Consider the following 18,603-nt stretch of genomic DNA (forward strand, 5'->3'; position numbering starts at 1 on the left):
CGATAACTACATTCATAGGTCTTCTAAACCATCCATACAAATTCAGTTTGTCAGCATGTGCATGCTAAGACACCAGCTGACAGTTACTCACATTTGAGTGGGATTTAGCCTGCTCTCACCAATGTTAATGTCATATAAAGATGCATAAACACTGGCTCATAAATTACAGAAACTAACAGTTCCCCGGAAAGAGATACATTGGCTTCAAGTGTGTATGAGTGCATGTGTATGGTATGCAGACACAAACCCAGCACAGAAGACACACAAGCACACAGCAAAGATGGCCATTGTCTAAAAACACTCGCGGGTCGATCGTTGTGTGAGTCTGTCTATTGTGGCACATTGTGTGTCGGGCTTTTTCAGTGGCTTTGTGGGATATGAGAACTGCTGACGTAACCGTGAGTGCTGTAGGATGGGATTTCACCGGCTTTCTCTCTCTTCTTTACCATGCTGGTGACAGAAGAAGTGAAGAATTCACTGGCTCCAGGCGTTACACAGGTTTTACTGAGAAACACGGGAGATGGTCCCGTCTGGAAATATAACGGCTGTGCCATAAATCCTTTATGACATTGTTTTATGACACTGCTATTGTCTCCCTGCACACAGGGAACACATACAAGTGACCCAGAAAGGTGAGAAGTCTAAAGATTAACTAGACTACTTGTTATAGGCACTTATTAGTCAAATTACTGTTAAAAATAAACCAGAAAACTGTGTGTGTGTGTATGTGTGTGTGTGCTTATGGCTTTGCCGAACTGGCGAGTCAGCAATACCACACATGGTCATTTGATGGCGAGCATTAGCCAGCAAAAGCTTCCAGTGTGTGTATGTGTGGTCTCCCATGATGCTGCGGTCCAGCAACTCAGCTGCTGTTACTCAGACATACAGGCCAGTCCAGGGCTCCATTGAGCCTGGGAACTTACATAATAAAGTCCAGATCTTATCTAGAATCTTACCTCATGTCAATATGATGAAGATAATGCATTCTTTGCTTTCTGTGAATGACTTTTGTATTTGTGAATTGCTGTTTTTGTACACATTAAAAAAAAAAAAAGTGTTTTGTTGTTTACTAGAAAGAGAAAGGAGCAATGACTGAATGAATGAATTTGCTGGACACAAGTGATTTATAGTAGAGAGAGAGAGAGAGAGAGAGACCGCATTTCAAAGCCTTTCTCTTATTTCCAAAATGGGGTTGGAAATCAGCAGCTTGACTGAACCCAAATAAGTGACTTCTTTTACCTTTTCACAGCACACAAAGGCCTAATCCTAGGACTACTTGAGCCACCAATGTAGACAGCGACTGAGACCACCACAGTATGTGTCAGACCCTCCGCACCACACACAAAACACATTGACTGCAGCTTTATGAAGTGAAAATGGCCTAGAAAGGGAAAATGTGAAGGAGGTGTCCACAGTCATTTCTCCCAAAGAAAGGCCATAGCATCTGGGCATTTAATGCTAAAATAAAGCCCAAAGACAGAGTAGAATGGACTGGGTCACTTCTTTTGTTCCGGGGCCCGAGTGGAACAGCCCTGTTTTGTTTCAGTACCACTGACCCTTGCAACTTATTCTGCCACTCTGTCACGGAAAAGTGTGGAGTGAAAAAAAATTCCACCGATGACAGAGGACTTCTTTTGAGGAATTTCTTTGCCATGTTTTCCCCTCATTTCCTGTTTTGTTTGCACTTTTCTTGCACACTGTCAGTAAATAAAGGGAGGATAAAAAAAGGTTGTAAAAAGCGTACCGATTCTTCGTGTCTGGAGGGATGTTTAATTAAAGGCAAGTGTTTATTTTCTGCTGTGGAACAACAGTCGATATCATTGCTGAGCACAAATACAGCAATTAACTTCAATTTTCTGCATTTATTTTGACATCAAAGAGCTGATAGAATCATTGAGAAAATAAAGCAATTAGGGTCAGCAGAAATCTCAATGGTCTTTGGACACAGCAGTGCGGCTAGTTGGCTTGAATGACTGAATCAGATGCGTGCGGTAGCTTTCTTTTCTTGCTAAAGAGCAATTAGTGGTAATTCTTTATTTAAACTGTTTGTATACAAAACCTTTCATCCTTTTATCCACGTTTATGTGCAGCGGGATGTGGCTTTGGGAGTTTTCTGTTCCTGTGTGGTTGAATTGGAGATATGGATGTGGTCCGGGGGGGTGAGGTGTATGCTTGTAGGATCACTTATCTAAATCATCTGTGTGTAGTGTGGGTGGGGGGCCACGGTGTTCCCGATGCTGACATGATAAGCGGCAGACCACGCAAATGGATCACATCAAACAGGGCCTTGGCGACAGTGGGCCCTGGGGAGCAGGAGGAGGAAGGACTCCTATCTAATGGTTCCTGTCCCTCCTCTGTCCCCACAGATGACCCTACTGGCAGATAAGCCTGGCTCAGACCTCTGTGGCCTGAAATAGGCCCAATTAGAATTTAAGGAAACAATCGGCAGACATGAATGAGCAGTGTCACCAATCGGCAGCAGTGAATGAAAAATAGAAAGTTGGATAAGTCAGTTGTTGAGTGTATATTTGATCCCCTCAAGAGACGCCTGGATAACATGCAGTAATGGCTCATGGGCCACCATCTCACTCTGCAGTCTGGTAGCATTCCATCAAGGCTAAGATTGAAACTTATGTACTGTGAAATTCTTGGGATCAGTTGTGCTCAGTAGCTTCCACCCACTGTCTGACTGTGTGGGCTCCACCATAGCAATGGTTAGATTAGTAATACCCTCTTATCTGAACTGCAAATGGATTGAGTAGCGTTTCACCATTAAACGACACTGAAAGTGATCATGCTTAAATGTGTGCTTAAGTGGCAGATAACATCCGTAATTAAGGTGCTAAATTAAATTTCCATCTCTCTGGGCTAGCCTGAGACCACTGAAGGTAACAGTACGATCCTAATCTCCACATTTTAGGATTCATCTCTTAGAATGTGTCTAATTTCAGGGTGTGAGGTTTCAGTTCTATCATCTATCAATCGAATATGAAATATGTAACACGGTATACCTTTCAGTTGAGAAGAAATGGTCTCTCACATGTGCAGTGGTGGAAGAAGGACTCACATGATTTATTCAAGTAAACAAGTGTCAATATCACTGAGTAAACACTCCACTAAAAGTCCTATATAAAAGATCCTAGAGTAAAAGTATAGAAATATTGTCAGCAAAATGTACGTTGTTTTAAATGATTAAAAGCACAAAAAGGGCCCTTGTGACTGAGATATGATATATATATATATATTCTTTATCAGATTAAATCAATTTTTAAATACCGGGCAGGGTTGCGTGCTTTGGTGTAGTCATTGTCGTCAATCCTGTTTAGGCAGCTCTGGTATCCTGGTCTAGATGTGTCACTGGGCCATTAACACGGGTGATGAGTCACTGTGTTGTTGAAGGCTGTGTGGTTTGAGTGTGATGTATCAGATACCCACAGTGTGGTTCCCAGAACCCTCTGCCAGTCACTGTGGCCATGCTTGTTGGCTGGCTGCTCTGCCAGGAAGGCTTACAGGCCAGAAGTGTTGAAGGGAAAGCCCAAGGGAGCCAGGGATATGAGCTGCAGTGGCCAAGTGGTAAATTCTCACCTGCTACTAAGTGAGAATTAGCGATGTGGTCGTTTTCCTTTCACACTGTGAGTCACATAACCCCAGTCCCACAACCTGCTGTTACCTTCCTGTATGTCTGTGATGGTCTCACACTAATACGACTGAAAGAGTCTCTCTTGTTTAGCCTGAAGAAGAAACGGGCCTCACTGCCTTAATAATAATCCATTTAATTCATAAAGCACTTTTTAAGGTACTCAAAGACACTTTACATGTTACATTCATACACCGTAGACACAGCTAGAGGGAGCAATTCAGGGTCAAGTGTCTTGCTCAAGGACACATCGACTAGGGCGGGTATTGAACGCCAACCCCCTGATTGGAAGACGGACCTGCTAACCACTGACCCACAGTCGCCCCTTGGTGGTCGCCTACACAGCAGCAGTGGAGCTTTTCACTCGGATAATGTTGAGATTAGTTCGCATTGTGCTCCTTTCTATTTCTCTTTCTGTCACAGGTAATGCTCCAAGTCATCGGAGTGATTGCAGTAGCTGCCGTCATCATCCCCTGGATCCTTATTCCTGTTGTTCCCCTACTCGCTGTCTTCCTGTTTCTGCGATGCTACTTCCTGCAGACCTCTAGAGACATCAAGCGCCTAGAGTCTACCAGTAATTTCTTTTTTTTGGTTGTGGGGTGGGCATGTCCATTTGTGGTAAGAGACAAAAGCAGACCACAGGAATGCTAATAGACCATTGAGGAAAGCCATGGTCATTAGCATAAAGGCTAAAGGTGACGGTGGCCTATGGCTCGGCCACACGCAGTTTCCTCAAGAGACGGGAGTTCATGACATCACATACAATGGGGAGAAATGCCAAGTGGGCATGACTAGGCCATCGTAGGCTTTAGTTCATCTCTTTCATTCTGGGCTGAGAGCCCAAATGCACATTCGCCAACAGGTTCTATCATCTTAAAGAACAAGAGTTCCATTAAATAGCCCAGAGGAAACATTTAGGTTTTGTCTCTGGTTTTGTAAGCTTAACAAATGGCAACAAAAGACCACTCAATTGAAACTTTTCCCAAAATCAAAACTCTTTGACATCGGGGACATATTGAATGATTGTATGATGCATACATATTTCACTGTTGATTACTAAATCACAGTTTAATTTTCTTTGCCTTCTGAAAGTCAATATTTATTGAGACGAAAACCCCAAAACGTCAAGTAAAAAGTGACTGACTAGCTCACTTAAAATGACAGGCTGTTGAAACACAGAGTAATAGTAATAAAAGCAGGATATATAGAAGCTAATACGTTCAAATTCTACAAAACTGTTCTAAGAATAGAATAATAAATGCATTTGTGTTGAAGATTCAGAGATAATTTATTGACATTACTCAACATGGAGTTGTTGCCCAATTGCTGCAAAAGTCGAACACATGACAAACAACAAAACAACAGTTGTGTAATTTGCATTGAGACAAATGCAAACATTGGCAACAAAACGGTTGTATGGGCAATATTTGAGGTCAGAGACATATTTTCCATCACCTTTGTTTATGTTTCAGAACCCAGCATCATTGATGCATGTTTGATCAAATGCTAACCAACTGATGTGCGTATGTCTTTTAGCTCGGAGTCCCGTATTCTCCCACCTTTCATCCTCTCTCCAAGGACTGAGCACCATCCGTGCCTTCAAGGTTCAGCAGAGGTTTCAGCAAATGTTTGATGAATATCAAGATCTTCACTCAGGTGAGATTGAAAAAAATTATATATTTAAGTTAAGGGTAATAACTTTTTATCGAACCCATTCAAAGCCCTTCAGGCTAATGTTAAATTTTTCAATATCAATATTTAGGCTGGAGAGATTACATTTATTATATAATCTGTTTATTTATGTTTGTTGACAGAGGCCTGGTTTTTATTCTTGACTACTTCTCGCTGGTTTGCCGTCCGTCTTGATGGAATTTGCTAAATCTTTGTCACCATCATTACTTTTGGCTGCCTTTACCTCAGGGATGGTACGGACTTTAACTAAACCCTGTGACGCATTGTTGACCTGTGAGACTTGATGAGTGAAACTATGATGTATATTTACTCTGTTTTCAGGACTGGAACCAGGTGCAGTGGGTTTGGCTTTATCTTATGCAGTGACACTTACAGGGGGGCGTCAGACAGAGTGCAGAGATCGAGAACATGGTGAGAACATTTACATTTGAACACTTAACATTTGAATTTATATTTTGTGCTGAGATTTTCTTTTACCCAAAAATGTATGAAATATGCGATGTGAAGTTCTGGGCATATAAAGAGGTAAACTAAACAGAACTTAACTCAATGGCTGATTAGACCCTTTTTTTTTTTTTAAACAAAGGGATAACAGAAAACAGAACTACATAAAATAAAAATATGATTAGTCTGTTAGTATAGCTATTTTTGCAATCAAAAAAAGTAGCAATATAGTCGAAAGAAATAAACTAAATCTTTAAACTAGACATCCCCCCATGAGGTGGCTGGCACTTGGTACATTCTCAATGGCCACCTCACTAAACATCTCTGCTTCAAAGGGTGCATCTTTTGCTCCAGCAGTAACAACCAGCAGCGGCATCCTCGCATTGGTAACTCAAAGAAAAATAAATTACAATGATCGAAGGCAAATGTATCTATAGACAAAGTAAAGCACAACTAAATGCTTGTGCTACAAATATAAACTACATGACCTATGATTACTGTGACAAGTATGTAGCCGTCACTAGTAGGTTCCCCCCCCCCCTAAGCACCAATAAGGAATAAGCAGCCAGAGGGATATTCGGTAACAAAGTTTATTCCGACCGCAGACTGTGTCTCTGCTCTCCACTCTCCCGATCTTCTGTCTGTCCAGCTCCTTTATGGAGACAGACTCAGATACGCCAACACAGATCGTCATCAGCTGGACAGATTACCAATCAGTCCAGCTGATGACAATCAGACACCGTTCCCTGAACCACACCCCCGCTCCACCCACTCTGCAGCCGAGCCTAAACACCCCCCGCTGCCACAATTACCATGGTACAACCGCCATGTGTCATCACTGAACTGTTTGCTGATAGGTATCCACAAAGTTAACAAAATCAATGAGGACAAAATTAACTATTAGGTGTAAACTTAAGAAAACTAAGACATGTGCCATGTGACATTGTAAGCAGCCGCGTGGAGACCCGAAAGAAAGACACAGTTAAGCTGCATTGTGGGAAATGTAGGCTGCAGTGTTGTTGGAGTGTTTTATTCATCTGCGATCCCCAATGTGTGATGGAAGTACAATACTACATTACTGGAGTACTCCTATAAAACACAAATTCAATGGCTAAATATGATTCTTTTTGAGATGGTTAAACTTGTAATACCTATAGAACATGTTGTCATATTTACTGTTTCTTGTTTGTTTGAATATCGTGTCCTGAAGATAAAAGGCACTGCCATTTTCAGCAGTTTCAATTGATCGAAAGAGCAAAACATTGCTTTATCTTTTGCAGATGACATCAGTGGAAAGAGTGGTTGAGTATGCAGAGCTGGAGAGTGAAGCACCCTGGGAGACGGACAAACAGCTGCCGAATGATTGGCCTAAAGCAGGGTCCATCACTTTTGACAGAGTCAACTTCTCTTACAGTGTCAATGAGCCTGTGGTCCTGAAGAAGCTGACTGTGGTCTCCTCATCCAGAGAAAAGGTTATTGTCTTTATTCCCACCTGCGCACGCTCACTGGTGTGCAGAGCCTGTGACTTAGGTTGATATGCAGCTGGTGTAGAAAGCGTGATGTGATTCAATTTTATGTGGCATTATTTTCAAATCAATTATTAAAGGGCCACCGTATTGTGCTGCTGAATCTTCAGGACTATACCATTTGTGATTCATGGAATACGTATCATGTAATTAAGACTGTTCAAGTGGATCCATTTGTTCCCAATTTGCATTTTGAGCTACCTGACGGTGACAACCGTTTATTCACTTTGAGAGGAGAGGAGAAGCCGAGGGAGATGGGTGATGGTGGAGAGAGAGAAGCAGAGGGAGATGGTTGAGGATGATTGAAATTGTGTTTAATGCAGGGGGTGTACTTTGCATGGCTATGGTTGGCCAGGGCGGCTGATTTCACAATGGATGGGTTGATAAGTGTAGAGGCCCTGGCTCTGACACCCCATGGGAGGGATCTCTGTCACATGCCATGGGTGTGAAAGGCTTAGTGCATCCTGACAGTTCCCCTGACACCCTTTCACAAGGAAACCTACACCTACAGTACACGATCCATTTACTGTGGCCCTCACTACGGTCACTTACTGTACACAATCATATAAAAACACACAATTCACTGCAACACCACAGTTCACCTTCCATTGTTATTATCTACACCAGGAGGATCATGCGATCCGTTTAGTGTGTGTGTGGGTGTGTGTGTCTGTGAGTGAGTGCACACCACTGAGTCTGTCCAAGGCTAATCTCGCTTCTGGCAGCAAAAAATGGCATAATATTTTTGGTGGCCAGTTATGGCTGCATGTTTAAGGACCTCTTGCGTTTTTAGTCACTCCTACTTTCTCAAAACAGTTTTGAATGCCTCTTTTATACCGCCATTGACTGCCTGCTGGCTCCTCACATACAACTCTTAACTGTCCCCTGGCTAGTAGGGGCTGCTAATGATAACCCAGTTGAGTTGGGTGGGCTGCATTAATTTAATCACATAATACAGCAGTACTAGTTGCAGTTATCTCGTTGAGATCTACACATTTTTTATTTGGTGAGAAATGGCTTAGTGAGGGCATATTACTCATCTCTAAGATCAATAATGCACAGTCCTTCGCTTTTCCATTTTGTTATGCTCCGGATAAAATGTAACTGCACAATATGGTTTATTAAATAAAATGTGCTTGTGTGAAATGAGATGGAAAAGTAACATGTGAAAAGCACTTTTTCTTTGTTTGATTAATGGAAGGAAAGGATCCGATCCATGCGGCTTCAAGCTTACATTGTGAGACGGTTCTTTTGAGACACTGTTTTGGTAATCAAATAGCTTTGATTATATTCACTGCTAATCAGGAATTAGTGTGGCATTCTTATACTGGAATATTTAGCCTCTGGATTTGAATCTTCACTTGACCCACTGGAGGAAGTTAACTTCATCTAGTAGCCTACTAACCGGTCAGAATTAGAATTTGTGCAATAGGCCTACTTGATTTATGACCAAATACCTTTAGCCTAGTTGTGTTTAGTGGGAATTAGCAAATATGAGCATGCTAAGATGCTAAAATATGACGAAGATGGTAAACATTAGCCTTTAAAGAATAAACCTGTTCACGTCATTGCGAGCATGTTAGCATGCTGACATTAGCATTAAAGCTCAAAGCCCTGCTGTACCTAAATACAGCCTCACAGAGCCACAAGTGGGGTAGGGACTCTTCGGTGGTGTTCAGACCAAAATCAACCATGCATCAAAACGCGGCAAAGGGCTCCGTTGGTGGGGGTTGGTGCGTTCTGATGTGGGCTAATTGCTTCCGGCATAGTTAAGATGGAAGTAATAGATTTGTGAATTTGAAGTCTTCTCATATGCAAAAATGCTGCTCAGTGGCTTATGGTACTCACAGAAAAGACTCTCGGAAGTTATCACAATGACAACACGTTTGCCTTTCGTAACAACAACTTTGTGGTAAGCTGTTGAGATTGCTGTGCGCCTGCTACAAAGTAATTTACTAGGAATGTGTGCTTGCATGTTCCTGTTCAGCCGAGTCTTGCTGGATGATGTCACTGTGGCAATCGGCCCCATTCAAAGGAATGAGAGGGATACATTTTTTCATGCAGGGCTCCGCTCACTGAACACAGCCTTTGTCTAACATTCTGATTGGTCGGCTTGTACAGTACATGATATACACAAACAGATGAGTGGTTACACCTGTGAAGCTTATAGAGCCTTGTTTAATGATGTCACCAGTTATCATAGAACTGAAGTTATAGTGAGAAACTAAAAGTTCCCAACCTACAAATGTGACACTGTAGTTCTATGAAATGAGCAATTTTCTAGGCTGTAGAACACTTTAAAACAGCTGCCTTGAATCATAAACATGCAAAAGGTCCAAAGCAAAATGATACTGAGGGTACAAAGATGGGTTCGCTTGATGCCATTTTAATAAGCTTAAAATTATACAACTAATATATGAACATATTTTTTGTTTTGCAATGAGACTCATGCATGTTCAACAGAAGATTAAATCATTATTGTTTTAAATATCTAGCATTTTCTACACAATATGCTAAAGTCGTATGACTACAGTCAAAAAAGTGATTTGTTATTCCTGCTTGTTGTAGGTTTTCCATTCATCTTTTTTTGTATCAACACACAATATAAGTAGTTATATTATACTTAGCTATATGACATGTTCTTCTGTGACATGACACAATGAGCACAAGTATGTTTAATAACCCAAAGAAGCATAATGATGATTTTTTTTCTGCGAATTTGTGGAATTTTCTACCGTTATAAAAATAGCTCTGATTTCTCCCTTGTAGGTCGGCATCGTTGGACGCACTGGTGCTGGTAAAAGCTCCCTGATATCTGCCTTGTTCCGGCTGGCAGAACCTGAGGGAAGAATAATGATTGATGGTTTTCTGACTTCTGAGATTGGTCTGCACACCCTCCGCCAGAAAATGTCCATCATCCCACAGGTGCCCATTTTAAATTGCTCAGTCTCAGCTGTTCTGTCTTAACATATAAAACGGTATACTAATGGTTAACTCACACATGAGACATAATCATATATTAGAACCTATGTACAGCAGTAGAGCATAATAATATGTTGTATTTAATGTCTTTGTCCTTTTCTAAAACTGCTGGACCTTTACTTTAACCTCCTCTGTCCTTCTTTTGATTGCTCAAGAGTGAGAAATGTCAGATGAACACTGGCAACAGACACCTTCATGATTTGGCCCTTTTTTAATATTTTACGACTGGCTTTTAAAAAGCTAAAACAAGTGAGGAAATGTGCAGTCGTCTCTCAGGGGATTTTTAAAAGTGAGACAAACGGATGCCTTGAGACAGTTTAACTTTATTTCCGCTTCTTGAAACTGATACGGCATTAAGAAAATGCCAGCCTGCGGGTGAGTGTCAGCAGAGTGGAGGGAGGGGAGAAGACTCCCACGGCCTGTACTGTGAAGAGAGCAGTTCCCCATCCCTGACAGAGGATTAGCCCTCTACCCCCCAAAGATGGGAAAGCTGCTTAGAAGAAGTCTCCCCCATCCTCACAGTCAGAGTCCCCTTGTACACCGTCACTTAGCCCAAGTCTCAAACATTTCAAGGGTGCAGCCAAGATGCCCAAAAACAGTTTTTATTAATGCTTTTCAGTGGATTTGATGGCTTTCTGGCATTGCTACTACTCCAGATAAAGTTTTACCTCCTCTCATAGTTTGAGATGGATGTGATGTGTGTTTGATGTGATTTTGTTTACTCTTTCTGTTTCTCCTGGGAGAGACTTGCAAAAAGTGGCAGGTTACCAGTCAGAACTTTAACTGCATGCCCATCTTTATCACACACTGTATTGCATTTTCATCATATTGATTCTTGGCAGTAGAGTCTCTCTGTGTCATGCTCTTAGTTTTACACACTTTTAGGCCAGGTATCTTATATTTACACCAATTCATCTGAAAGCCTTTATATTCTACATTGAAATGTCAGAGATGATATGATATTCAGGCAGCCTTTAAAATGGAAAATATAATCTTGATATAAATTGCGAGTTGTGTTACCGTTTCATGTGGAGTTTTAAGTGTGATATGTATACTACACATTGCCAGTGTGGAGTTTCATTTTTTGCCAACTACAGATTTGATTTTGATAAGCACTTATTTGAAAAGCACTTATTTGAAAAAAATGATCTCCCAGTTTCTATTGAATTCTCAGAAATGACTTGTAAAAAAATATTTTTGCGGCAAACAGAGAGCTTAGAATTGGTGGAGCACATAATGGGTCCATAGAAAGATGTGCTTCAAAGCAGTTTTTCTAACCGAACATAGAATCCTCAATTAATGTGTCACAAAACTAGTTTGAATTGGGGCCTCAGTTGGCTTCATGACAAGGCCGTATTTTGGTGACAGAAGGAAAAGCTCATTGCCAGTAAAGAGGTGAAACATTTTCTAAGGCACAGGTAAGCATGAAAGTCCTGCAAGCTTGACTTTTTCCTGAGTTTTCTGACTGTATTTGAGAGGTGTGTGCTGCATAAATCTTTGTGCATACATACCTGAGTGTTTTTCCATCACAGCCCTGGGTGCTGACCTGTGCATGAGCACAGATGAAAGTGTGATCGTGAGTCACACTCACATTTAACGCAAGACACTCGCCTTTCAGACCCAGTGTGTACTTTTCTCTTGCTCCTGGTCTAATCTCACATTTGCCAGGCAAACAATTCCTATCTTGATTTGAAATTGGATTAATATGTTGAGTAAACTTAAGTTATCACGTTGCCATAACTGTTGAGAATATAGTTGAAGTCAGTTTTTTTATGGGCATTTACTTGCTGTCACCTCTATTGCTGTGATAGACCCTGCCACATATCTCAACAACTTTTAAAAAATCATTATAAGAACCTTTTAAGTGTCATAAATGCAGTGTTATTTTTCAAAGAAAACCTCAGCTGTATTTGTTCACTGAAGGACAAAAAAGCCATATGAAAAGCTTATCTACAGCAGCTCTGTATCCCAAGAGGCAAGACTGTGTCTGTATGACGAGCTGGGAGAGTCCTCAACGGTTTTTTTCGGTCAATCTCTTCAACACTGGATCGGCATTTATAAATAAATATCTGAGATGCCGGCTAGCTCCTGTTTATCAGGTTTACCACAAACAGAGTGGCATGTTGGAACAACGCCTATGGACTCGCTGGCTCGTCCATTGGCTCAGTAATTGAGAGCTTTATTTACTCTCTTGAAGATGACTGTCCATGAAAACTGATACAGGTGTGTTTGTGGTGCAACATAAATGCATATCTTGGACATCTTCGCTTTCTGAGATCTGAGGCTGTCCTTTTATGAGGGTAGTAAGCTGATGCGATAACCCCTTGTGACAAATGCTTGTGCAGTAAAGATGTTACTTTTGGCGTTTTGAGATTACCGTTTAATACACATACTGTGTGAAAGCCTTTGTCTGGTAACAGTGACTAGATGGGACTTTTTCTGCCATAATATATATTCAGACAATTTCGCACAGTTATTATCCACCAACGCCAGTGCACGAGTGCTCATTTTCCAAGTAAAATGATCAACTTATTGATGCATATTTGGCAAGAGCATTGAATAGAACTCCTGAGTGTAGCAGGTCCTTTGTGAACATCTTCCCTTCAAACATTGCCGAGCGGCGCTCTATAAAACTTGTCTTAACCCTTTCATACATATTCCCTCTTGTCATTATCTTAACTGGCCACAGCCTTCTCTTTCTATATCCATCTATCCACAGGACCCAGTTCTCTTCACGGGCACCATGAGGAAGAATCTGGACCCTTTCAGGCTGCACACAGATGAGGACCTGTGGAATGCACTCCAAGAGGTACTCCACCGTGGCTCTGAATGATTCCCCCTCGCCGGCCCAGGGGGGGATCCCTCTGTCCCGCTGTACAATGCTGCCATTCAGCCTCCCTGCTCGCCACAAGTCATGGGGGGAAATCCCATTAGGGCCATGGGGCCCAGCTCAATGTGCGGCTTGTAACTGGGAACCATTGAAAATGCTGGGGGAGATGTGTTTGGGCAGTCAGGCCAACCAGGATGAAGGCTCCCCCCACAGTGAAGGGCTTCAGCTCCTGGACCTGCCTCTGAATGGGTTTGGTGGCCTGGATTAAAGCTAGAGGCTGGCCACAAGAGAGCACTGGCCAAGGTCATCAGTGGACCTGGCCCTGTATTGTGCCAGGCGGTTAATGGGTGTGTTTGGATAGCTCTTTAAAGACATCCCCACAGGAAGCCTTTATGAAGGGGTAATGAAGGGTTGGGGCTCTGCTCTCCCTCTCTGTAGGTGCAGATGAAGGGCGTCCTGGAGGACCTGCCCAATAAGTTGGAGACGGTGCTGACTGAGTCTGGCTCTAACATCAGTGTGGGCCAGAGGCAGCTGGTGTGTCTGGCCAGGGCCATCCTCCGGAAAAACCGCATCCTCATCATTGATGAGGCCACAGCCAATGTGGACCCAAGGTCAGGTGACACTTGAGTCTACAAGTTTAACATCTGACCTCAATGTCTGAACACTCCTTTTTACTTGTAGCTATACTGTAAACTAATGCTACTCCAGATGTTGTTTTAGCTTGGTTTAATAAAACTGGAGCATTACTGTTGTACACACTTCAAGAAAGTCTGTAAATAACTCGATAGCACACATTGTAAGTGAAACGCTGATGAAAAGATGCACACCTTTAGCCTTCTTGCAGTAAACGGTCAATAAATAATCAAAAAACAAACACCAAAAATTAAAAACAATTGCACTTATTATATGACTTATAAAGCAAAATATGATGGGGAGTCGGTTTGGAATCGAATCCCAATCTAAAAAAATGCCAAAAGTCAAAATAAGCAGAACCTATCGTTGTTAACGTTGTAACGTGCTCTCCTTTGTTGTTTATACCGACTCCTGCACATACCTCACTGATGATGAGCCATTATTCAGTGTGAAGTAAAACTCCCTGCCCAAGGGTTTGTAGGAAGCAGGTTTTTTGTGCTGAGGTGTTGTGTTCCCTGCTCCTTTAGAACTGACGGCCTCATCCAGCAGACCATCCGGGACAAGTTTCAAGAGTGTACCGTCCTCACCATTGCTCACAGGCTCCATACTATCATTGACTGTGACAGAATACTGGTAAGTAAGAATGCAGTAAATTGCCATTGTCCAGCACTTCAGTCAGGATTTTAGATGAGATCCCCATCATTCTGTAATCAGTTGGTTAACAGACAGAAACATATGACCAGCTAGAAGTTCAGAGCTTTCATTTAGTGAAATCCCTTCACAAACGTGTTCTATCTTTTTAACTATGATAAATGAATCTCCCATTGTAGACAGAATATGTGGGTGAAGGGGAATTAGCCCGCACAAACATGCACCTCGTATGCACTCTCACTGCTGTACGTTGAACCCACCTGAGGTTCAGAGATAACACACACCTCTTCCTTTCTTTTCAAGAAGCTTCCCGTACTGTCTTTAGAGATGCGATCCACTTCCTCTTTATTACAACAGCTGGGCAGATTTCTCGCTCACAGCTTTCCCTCTCATTGAGCTTTGGCTCGGGCCACTTGATCTTTGACCCTTTCCTGCTACTGCCTGCAGAGGTGCCAATTAGTGCCATTTGTGGCAGCATTTGTTAAGCGTCTGTGGAGGAGAGGGCACGACCTCAGTCACTGAGAGGGTGGCTGAGAAAAGCCAAATGTCACACAGCGGGGACTGTTTCACACCGACACTTCTGTTAAATGCCCCCAGATTGTTGCGCACTCTAGGAGAACTAAAATGGGGCCCATCTGAATTGGCCTGTCCAGATTTTAAATTGTGCCATATTTAGACGCAGAATGCTTTCCAAGATATAATCTGCATCTCCTCGTAGCTGGTCGATTATAACACTAGCTGCAGAAGTCTCCCTTTTAAAACTGGGCTTTAGCGATAACACACTGCTGGTCATTGCTCGAAGGGGATCGAGCTTGTCAAAATGTGTCTATAATATAATTGTAGTCTTTTTCAAATTGCTTGAATTGGCACTATTCTTTGTGTGGTTTATACAACATGTGATAACACAGAAATGATGGTAATTTTCTAGTGTCTGAAAGGTGTGATTGTTGGATTTGACTGAGGACCACCCCTGAGCTGCTTAAATGCCACGATAAATACATGGATAAATCCCTGATCTTCAGTCTGTCAGAGTCAGCGTACTGGACTTTCACGCTGCTAACGGGCTAAGCTTATTGCCCGTGGGCCTGTCGAGCACAAACAGGCACCGGTGTTTGTCGTTGCATGAGTCACATGAAATGGATGGTTCCAGTGTGCAGAGAACTACTGTTTCCCCATTCATCTTGCCCTGTCTGCAAGCATAACTCAGCAGCGAAACAGCTGAAATGTCAGTTTTCCCCAAAGTAAAGTATACAGGCAGTGACACACGCTCACACCCAGCATTGTATGTGTGATTGCAGGTTCTGGATGCCGGCAGGATCCAGGAGTATGATGAGCCATACGTGCTGCTCCAGAACCAGGAAGGGCTCTTTTACCAGATGGTCCAACAGACAGGCAGAGTGGAGGCCGCCTCACTGCTGCACACAGCCAAACAGGTAACCACACCCATCTTTGTCCCCGGACGGGCTGTCACTAAATAGAGTCCAGCCGGTCCACACTAATCCCAGACTCTCCCTCTAACTCCAGACTTCATTGCTCACCTCCAAAATGATACAGTTAAGCAAATGGAGATGTGCATTATCCTGACAATGCAAAGACACTTGATTACCATTTTAATTTAAAGTGCATACTTGAAGCATTGCAACACCATAACATTAATTTCGAGAGAGAAATTGTCCCCTTTGTAGATTTACATCCTCTGATGTTATCGAAGAAACTCTCTGTATCATCTTTTTTTCTCATAATGTAACTTTGAGATCATTTTCGAGATGATTTTAGAAAAGCAGCTTTCTTTGCACTATATCTATTTGGAAATATTGGGTTTAACTTCATCGTGATTTGGGATAAACTTTCTATGGGGATTACTGTAATAGAGAATGTCCATATTTTTTCCCTGTGAAATTCATTTGTGATGTATTTCCCCTTCAGACACTGAGCAGATAAGAGCCAGCTATTCATTGTTCAATTCCATTTTATGTGCATCTGTCTGGGACTACAGATACCATATTGCAACTTCAAACAGGTCTTTGTAAAATAAGAAAAAAGTAGGCATCATTTCATTTTCTCTCTGTCCCTCGCACAAATTTATCAGTAGAACTGTATCTTCTCAGCCAGAGGACTGAAATGAGTAAAATACTGATTTCAAAGACTCAGCACAGTGTGGTATTATTTGGTTTCGTCTTACCCTGCACACTGGCGGATTGGTAGTGACATTGTTCAATCCCTTACGGTTTCCTTTCTTTATTGTAGGGTGCTCACCTTAGATCAGATTACTGCAGCGACCATAACTGTCTAGCACCACTTATTAAATCCTGAGATGGTCCACATGTTGTGTGTCAAGTTTCTATAGTTGTCAGTCAAGGTTTAAATACATTCAATAATCTGATATCAAACTCTAGCTCCTTTGTCCATGTTGAAAGAGAATCCCGGAGTCGACGGTATATCTCATGCTGAGGCCGACCCGTTTTCACCCGTTTGCCTCTTTTCCTCAAACTTTCTGTCATTAAAATTGTTGGTCAGTCAGAGCCTCTTTGTGCTTAGAAATCAAGCATTTTCTCGACACTTTGAGCAAACGCACAAGTAAAAATGAAACAAATAATGTCAGTGATTATCTCCCAATTTTCTCTATTCCTGTGAATTTCTCAGTGCTAAATAAGCCACGTGTGCACGCTTCAGTGGCTGACACATCCCTTCACCTGTCATGAATCCCGCCGTAACAGATTGTAGCTGGGATTGGACTGTGTGCTCGTGTTCTGTGACATTGCTTCCCTGATGCACTTCCAGGTTTACATGAACAAAAAGCGGGTGACAGACGTGCGCCGTGCCGAGGACATCCGCGTCATCTTTGAGACGTCTCTCTGACAGTTTGGAGAGTCACCGTGGCCCTCGTGCTCGCCATCGCTGACCAAATCTTCAGCAGACATTCTGATATTCCTTCCTTCCAGTATATTAAAATGTGTTTATTCTCCCAACAGGCAGAGCGTAGTGCGTGCTGTATTAGATTGGCGTAGTCCTTTGGTGTGGAACAGAAAAAGGGGCAAGTATCTGAGGCAGGGCGCACCTTTATTGACAGCATATAACGGCATGGCTGTTTATTGATTACGCCCTGCTATGTTTATGTATGTGTTCCGGCCTCCTGGGTAGCTTCAATCCTGCACTGGTGCTTACAAGAGTGCAGATATTGGGTGTGTTTATCCTGATGCAATAAATTATTGGTGGCTTAAATTATCCTCGGGGCAAACATTGCTTGGCAGAAGGAAGTCTTTTCATTATTTGGAACGTGCTTGAAAAGACAAAGAGAACCTCAGAGGAGACAGCCTTGTTTTCAGTAATTATTGTGCCTTAATCAGACTATTTATTTGTTTGTAATTGCACTGTTTTAATGAAGTAGTCTTCCAGCGTGTTGATGATCGTGGTTTGATGTCTACCTCAGCTCTTATCAGGGAAGAACAGTAAAGTTTTAAATGCAACATGTCGTGTCCTGGCAACGATAACACAAAGAAACATGGGACAGAAGGTTTTTGCCTTTGAAAAATATTCAACAGTGCAATATCTAATTTCTCTCTTCATTCTTTTGAAAAATGGGCTGTTTGTTGCTTCTAATTAAAGCTATAGTATTTGACATTGTTTGTTTTGTCTATCTTTGCATATGGTTTTGTTGAAAGTAATATTTCAGGGAGTTACACTTTGTAGTTGTTTAGCGATAAATAAGTGATATAAATAATAATTTACAGCAAATACAATTCTATTCCCATACAATAAAACGGTATTGCTTGAATATTTTAGTACTGTCTTCATTTAGCCTTTAAAACATTGTCTCGTCTCATGTGACATTGGCTCACTAACCATTTCCTCCTGCTGTTGCTCAGACTATAGAGTCAGATGTCTGAATGTTTACTTCAGGTCCGTGGTTACAACTGGTCTCGACCACGGTGCTACAAATTGGTAAGTGGTTAGGGAGAACCACCTGGTGATTATCTTGTTGAGTCAAGTGCTTTTTAAATTCAGCTCCGTGGTTTTGCCTTTTACTCTATTATTTTAGCGTGGTTGTGCAATATGACGATTGTCTCTCCAATTAAATTGTAATTTTGTCATCCCCTGCTAAATTAAGAGCTATTTGATTCACCTCCATACAGAAAAGAGCCGGTGATTACACATTCAGAGATGGCTGTCAGTGAACACTTAGCTTGCTATATAAAAGGCTGTATTTA

General features: G+C 42.0%; 1 pseudogene; it reads left to right on the top strand.

Moving 5' to 3' along the window:
* Positions 1 to 17,973, top strand: part of LOC130203552 (ATP-binding cassette sub-family C member 4-like) — a 44,458-nt pseudogene extending 26,485 nt beyond the window's left edge.
* The last annotated feature ends 630 nt before the right edge of the window (positions 17,974 to 18,603 follow it).

This window comes from Pseudoliparis swirei, chromosome 2 (assembly GCF_029220125.1).
Source record: "Pseudoliparis swirei isolate HS2019 ecotype Mariana Trench chromosome 2, NWPU_hadal_v1, whole genome shotgun sequence".
NCBI lineage: Eukaryota > Metazoa > Chordata > Actinopteri > Perciformes > Liparidae > Pseudoliparis > Pseudoliparis swirei.